Raw genomic sequence first — 6,344 nt, 5'->3', positions numbered from 1 at the left:
GGATGCCCTAGAACGACGCCACGCCCCCCGTACTCTCTCACTCTCCCCCGGTTCTTCCTCTCCTCTCCCTCGCTCTCTCTCTCCCGTGTCCGAACGCACCCATCGCCGCCGTTCGCCATAGCCGCCGCCACCGGCCTCCCCTCGCCTCCCCGACACGCTCCCCAGCTCCGCCGCGACCCCCTCTACCTCCTCGTCGAGCCACGCAAGACGGAGCACCCCGTGGAGCCATCGCCGTCGCCATCCTCGCCTCCGGCCGCCGTGGGTACTTGCCGTCGATTCGGGAGCTACCGGGCATCCCCGACCTCGTCCTCGCGCTCGCTGGTCTCGCTGTGAGCCCCTCTCCGTTTCCCCTCTCTTCTCCCCCTCGTTCCCTCATCGTAGCCCTCCTCCCCACCACGGCCGAAGCCTCTCGCCGCCGTCCATGTCGCCGTCGCCGTCTCGGTCCGCCTCCGCCCAAACCGAGCCTTCCATCGTGCTCCCGGTGCCACGAGGGTGCCGCCGAGCCCCTCAGGTGGCCTCCCAGTGCCCCGCAGCCCGATCCCGCTCGCGCCCGAACTCCGGCCGCCGCCCAAGTGGTCGCCGCCGTCGATCTAAGCCATCTCCGGTGAAACGGAGGGCACCAGTGGGTGCGCGCGAGCCCCAGCTTCCCGCGCGTGCCTTCCGCTGCTCGATTGGGCGCCGGAGTGGAAATCCCGCGCGCTCCGCCGCGTTTGCTGCCGCCGGCGGCTAAACGCCGGCGTGTTAGCCCCGGTTGACCAGGGGGTTTGACCTCCCCTGGCTCAATGACAAGTGGGGCCCGTCCCTGCTAATTCAGATTAGGATTAGTTTAAACTTAATCAACCTCTGTTAGTTAACCCCCCTGACACTGACCAGTGGGCCCCAGCGCCACTAACTCTTAATTAGGATTAAACTAACCTCTGTTAAACCCCCCTGTCACTGACGTGTGGACCCCACACGTCAGGTTTGACCCCAGCCAGCCGCAGTTGACCGCTGACGTCGTGCTGACGTCATGCTGGCGCAATATATATATTTCTGGATTTAAATTAAATCAGGAAATTCCAGAATATAATTTAAACTTCAAAAATTCATAACTTTTATTCTGTAACTCCAAATCAGACAAATTATATATGAAAAATGATCAGAAAAATCCAATCTATCCATCTGTACTATTTTCATGCATGATCAAACAAGTTAAATTGATGTTTAAAGCAGAACAAGGAAAGGCACTTTAAAAGGCCATGTTTGAGCTTGAAATTTGAATCTTTGATTCAAATTGGTTCAAACCCTTCTGGTTTTAGTTGCATTAGCCCAACACACTCATATTGCCATGTTTCATGCATGCATCATATTGTTGCACATTGTTTGGTGATGGTTGTGTATCGGTGTCCTTTGCGACAGGTTCTGCCTCCGAGGAGTACCGTGATTACCCTAACGAAGAACCGTATCAGTGCATCGAACCATCAGGCAAGCAACCAACCATTTGATCATATCGATACAATCCCATGTTCTCGCTCCTGCTCTCTTTTACTGCATTAAGACAACGCGTTTCAAACTGCTGTGTGCTACGGTAGTTGAACCCATTTCCTCTGCATGACCTGTCATTGCCACAGTAACTAGATGAAACCCACTAGCATGTGTAGGAGTTGTATGAGCCATATGTATGTGTTGTTCCTACCGTGCTATGCCTGCTATGCTTAGAGTTGTGTCAGGTCTGGTTCATCTGGGTGATGGGCTAGAGTGAAATGATTATGTCGGTAATGAGAGTGGTGTGGTGAACACGATTTGGTAAAGGTATCGATGAGAGGCCATGTAGGAGTACATGGTGGGTTGTTTCATTGAAGCCGACCTTAAGCACTGAGATCTGTATGTGTGATTTAAGATACAACTACTACCATGCATTGGGCCCTGAAATATGACCCCGCTCGACTTCTTATTCACCCTAGCTCTCTGTCCAGGAGTTGCAAGTAGTTTCTGGTGTTTGTAACCTACTGGAGGCCGTGGACAGCGCTGACCGTAGGGGTGGGCTGTGATGCGGTAGGTACGTGGCACGGTGTACCGAATACCCGTTAGGTATCTCGGGAACCCTGTTCACATCGTTCGGGGCCGTATGGGAAACCTCGGCCGGACTCCCTGCGGATGGAACCTGGATAGGCGATAAACCTGGACTAGAGGCTTAAGTGTTTAGGTAGGTCGTGGTCTACACCCACGTCGGCTTTCGCTTGAAGTCTGCCGAGCACATGTCGTGTGCAGACGCTAAGTGGTGGAAACATGTATGAAGAAGTACACCCCTGCAGGGTTATCGTGATCTATTCGAATAGCCGCGCCCGCGGTAAAGGACTACTTGGTTGCCTATACAGTTCATAGACAAGTAAATGGAAACTACTAAAAGCCTCAAGATAAGTGTGAGTGCCGAGGATGGCTCTTCCATAGGAAGACGGGGGCGGATCCTCGGTAGTGTATTGAAGTGGTGAGTAGTGGACTCGTGTGCGCAAAACCATTTCAAGTTGAAGTATCGTAGGATAGTCTAGCCAAGAGTCAAAGCTGGCTTGCTGCAATAACTCCACCAACCCTTCTTGATAATATGCATGTATGTAGGATCTGATGTAAGTCTTGCTGAGTACCTTTGTACTCATGTTGCTATAATTTACATTTTTTCCAGAAGACGCTGCAACCCCTTCTGATGGGTTCTATGTAGACGTTGACATCAACGAGTAGGCTAAAGGCCCAGGTGGTGACCCTGAGCTTGTGAAGGACCACGTAGTATAGTTAGGCTTTCCAAGCCTCTTTTATTTTACTAGTTGTCTGTACTCAGACAAGTTACTTCCGCTGCTGGTTTGTATGACTGTATGACTTGAATGCTGGGTCGTGTGACCCGTACCTTTGTGTATGTTATGTATGGCTCTCTGAGCCTTAAATAAAGTACTTGTGTCATAGAGTCATGTTGTGATGCTTCGTTGTATTTGCACATATCGAGCATATTGTGTGTATGATTGAAATGCTTGGTATGTGTGGGATCTGACTATCTAGTTGTTTATCTTTAGTAGCCCCTCTTACCGGGAAATGTCTCCTAGTGTTACCGCTGAGCCATGGTAGCTTGCTACTGCTCTGGAACACTTAGGCTGGCCGGCATGTGTCCTTCCTCGTTCCGTTGTCTGTCCCTTCGAGGAAATGTCACGCATTGAGTACTGGAGTCCTGTTAGCCCGCTACAGCCCGGTTTACCGGAGTCCTGCTAGCCCAGTGCTACAGCCCGGACCCACTTGCTGTTGACCGACACGTTCGAGGCTGGGTCATGAATGCCTGTCCCTGTAAGTCTGTGCCACTTTGGGTTTACGACTAGTCATGTCAGCCCGGGCTCCTTATCATATGGATGCTAGCGACACTATCATATACGTGAGCCAAAAGGCGCAAACGGTCCCGGGAAAAGGTAAGGCGACACCCGTGGGGATACCGTGCGTGAGGCCGCAAAGTGATATGAGGTGCTACAGGCTAGATCGATGTGACATCGAGTCGGGGTCCTGACAGAACACCACCTTTGAAGGGGTGATACCAGGCACTGAAGCCTATGGCAGGGGCTTGATACATCTCCAATGTATCTATAATTTTTGATTGTTCCATGCTATTATATTACCCCTTTTGGATGTTTATGGGCTTTATTCTACACATTTATATCATTTTTGGGACTAACATACTAACCGGAGGCCCAGCCCATATTGTTCTTTTTTTTGCCTATTTCAGTATTTCTAAGAAAAGGAATATCAAACGGAGTCCAAACAGAATGAAACCTTCGGGAGCGTTATTTTTGGAACAAATCTGATCCGGAGAGCCTGGAGTGAAAGTCAAGAAAGCTCCGGGGGCTCCACGAGATAGGAGGGCGCGCCCCCTGTCTCGTGGGCCCCTCAGGTGTCCACCGACGTACTTCTTCCTCCTATATATATCCACGAACCCCGAAAACATCCATGAGCACCACGAAACACAATTTCCACTGCAGTAACCTTCTGTATCCGCGAGATTCCATCTTGGAGCCTTCGCCGACACTCTGCCGGAGGGGGAATCGACCACGGAGGGCTTCAACATCAACACCATAGCCTCTCCGATGAGTTGTGAGTAGTTTACCACAGACCTACGGGTCCATAGTTATTAGCTAGACGGCTTCTTCTCTCTTTTTGGATCTCAATACAATGTTCTCCCCCTCTCTTGTGGAGATCTATTCGATGTAATCTCTTTTTGCGGTGTGTTTGTCAAGATCTGATGAATTGTGGGTTTATGATCAAGTTTATCTATGAATAATATTGGAATCTTCTCTGAATTCTTTTATGTATGATTGAGTTATCTTTACAAGTGTCTTCGAATTATCAGTTTGGTTTGGCCTACTAGATTGATCTTTCTTGCCATGGGAGAAGTGTTTAGCTTTGGGTTCAATCTTGCGGTGATCTTACCCAGTGACAGAAAGGGTTGCAAAACACGTATTTTATTGTTGCCATCGAGGATAACAAGATGGGGTTTATATCATATTGCATGTGTTTATCCCTCTACATCATGTCATCTTGCTTAAGGTGTTACTCTCTTCTTATGAACTTAATACTCTAGATGCAGGCAGGAGTCGCTCGATGTGTGGAGTAATAGTAGTAGATGCAGGCAGGAGTCGGTCTACTTGTTATGGACGTGATGCGTATATACATGATCATGCCTAGATAACGTCATAACTATGTGCTTTTCTATCAATTGCTTGACAGTTATTTGTTCGCCCACCATAATACTTATGCTCTCGAGAGAAGCCTCTAGTGAAACATATGGCCCCGGGTCTATCTCTTATCATATTTGCTTTCAATCTACTTTTATTTGCATCTTTACTTTCTTGCATCTATATTATAAAATACCAAAAATATATTTATCTTATCATACTATCTCTATCAGATCTCACTTTCGTAAGTGACCGTGAAGGGATTGACAACCCCTTTATTGCGTTGGTTGCGAGTTCTCAGTTTGTTTGTGTAGGTGCGTGGGACTTTTGAGGAGCCTCCTACTGGATTGATACCTTGGTTCTCAAAACTGAGGGAAATACTTACGCTACACTTTGCTGCATCACCCTCTCCTCTTTGGGGAAAACCAACGCTAGCTCAAGACGTAGCAAGAAGGATTTCTGGCGCCGTTGCCGGGGAGGTCTTCGCTCAAGTCAATACATACCAAGTACCCATCACAAACCCATCTCCCTCGCATTTACATTATTTGCCTCTCGTTTTCCTCTCCCCCCACTTCACCCTTGCCGTTTTATTCGCCCTCGCTTTCCCAATCTCCTCCTCTCTTTTCACTTGCCGTTTTTTCTGTTTGCTTGTGTGTTGGATTACTTGTTGCCATGGCACAAGATAATACCAAGTTGTGTGACTTCTCGAATACCAATAATAATGATTTCCTTAGTACTCCGATTGCTCCTCTTAATGATGTTGAGTCTTGTGAAATCAATGCTGCTTTGCTGAATCTTGTTATGAAATATCAATTCGCCGGCCTTCCTAGTGAAGATGCCGCTACTCATCTAAACAATTTTGTTGATTTGTGTGATATGCAAAAGAAGAAATATACGGACAACAATATTGTCAAATTGAAGTTATTTCTGTTTTCACTTAGAGATCGTGCTTAAATTTGGTTTTCGTCTTTGCCCAAAAATAGTATTGATTCTTGGAACAAGTGCAAAGATGCTTTTATCTCTAAGTATTTTCCTCCTGCTAAGATCATCACTCTTAGGAACGATATTATGAATTTTAAACAACTTGATCATGAGCATGTTTCCCAATCTTGGGAAACAATGAAATTGATGCTTCACAATTGCCCTACTCATAGTTTGAATTTATGGATGATCATACAAAAATTTTATGCCGGTTTGAACTTTGCAGCTAGAAATCTCTTAGATTCGGCTGCGAGAGGCACGTTTATGGAAATTACGTTAGGAGATGCTACAAAATTGCTTGATAATATTATGGCTAATTATTCTCAATGGCACACCGAAAGATCTTCTAGTAAAAAAGTGCATGCTATAGAAGAAATCAATGTTTTGAGTGGAAAGATGGATGAACTTATGAAGATGTTTGCTACTAAAAATACCCCTCTTGATCCAAATGATATGCCTTTGTCTTCCTTGACTGAGAATAATAATGAATCTATGGATGTGAATTTTGTTGGTAGGAATAATTTTGGAAACAATGCTTGTATAGGAAATTTTAAACCGTTCCCTAGTAATCCCTCTAATAATTATGGAAATTCCTACAATAATCCTTATGGTAATTTTAATAATATGCCCTCTGATTTTGAGAATAGTGTGAAATAATTTATGATTTCTCAAAAGAATTTT

The sequence above is a fragment of the Triticum dicoccoides genome, chromosome 5B, assembly GCF_002162155.2.
Source record: "Triticum dicoccoides isolate Atlit2015 ecotype Zavitan chromosome 5B, WEW_v2.0, whole genome shotgun sequence".
In the NCBI taxonomy this organism is placed as follows: Eukaryota; Viridiplantae; Streptophyta; class Magnoliopsida; order Poales; family Poaceae; genus Triticum; species Triticum dicoccoides.
This window is presented reverse-complemented; position numbering follows the sequence as displayed.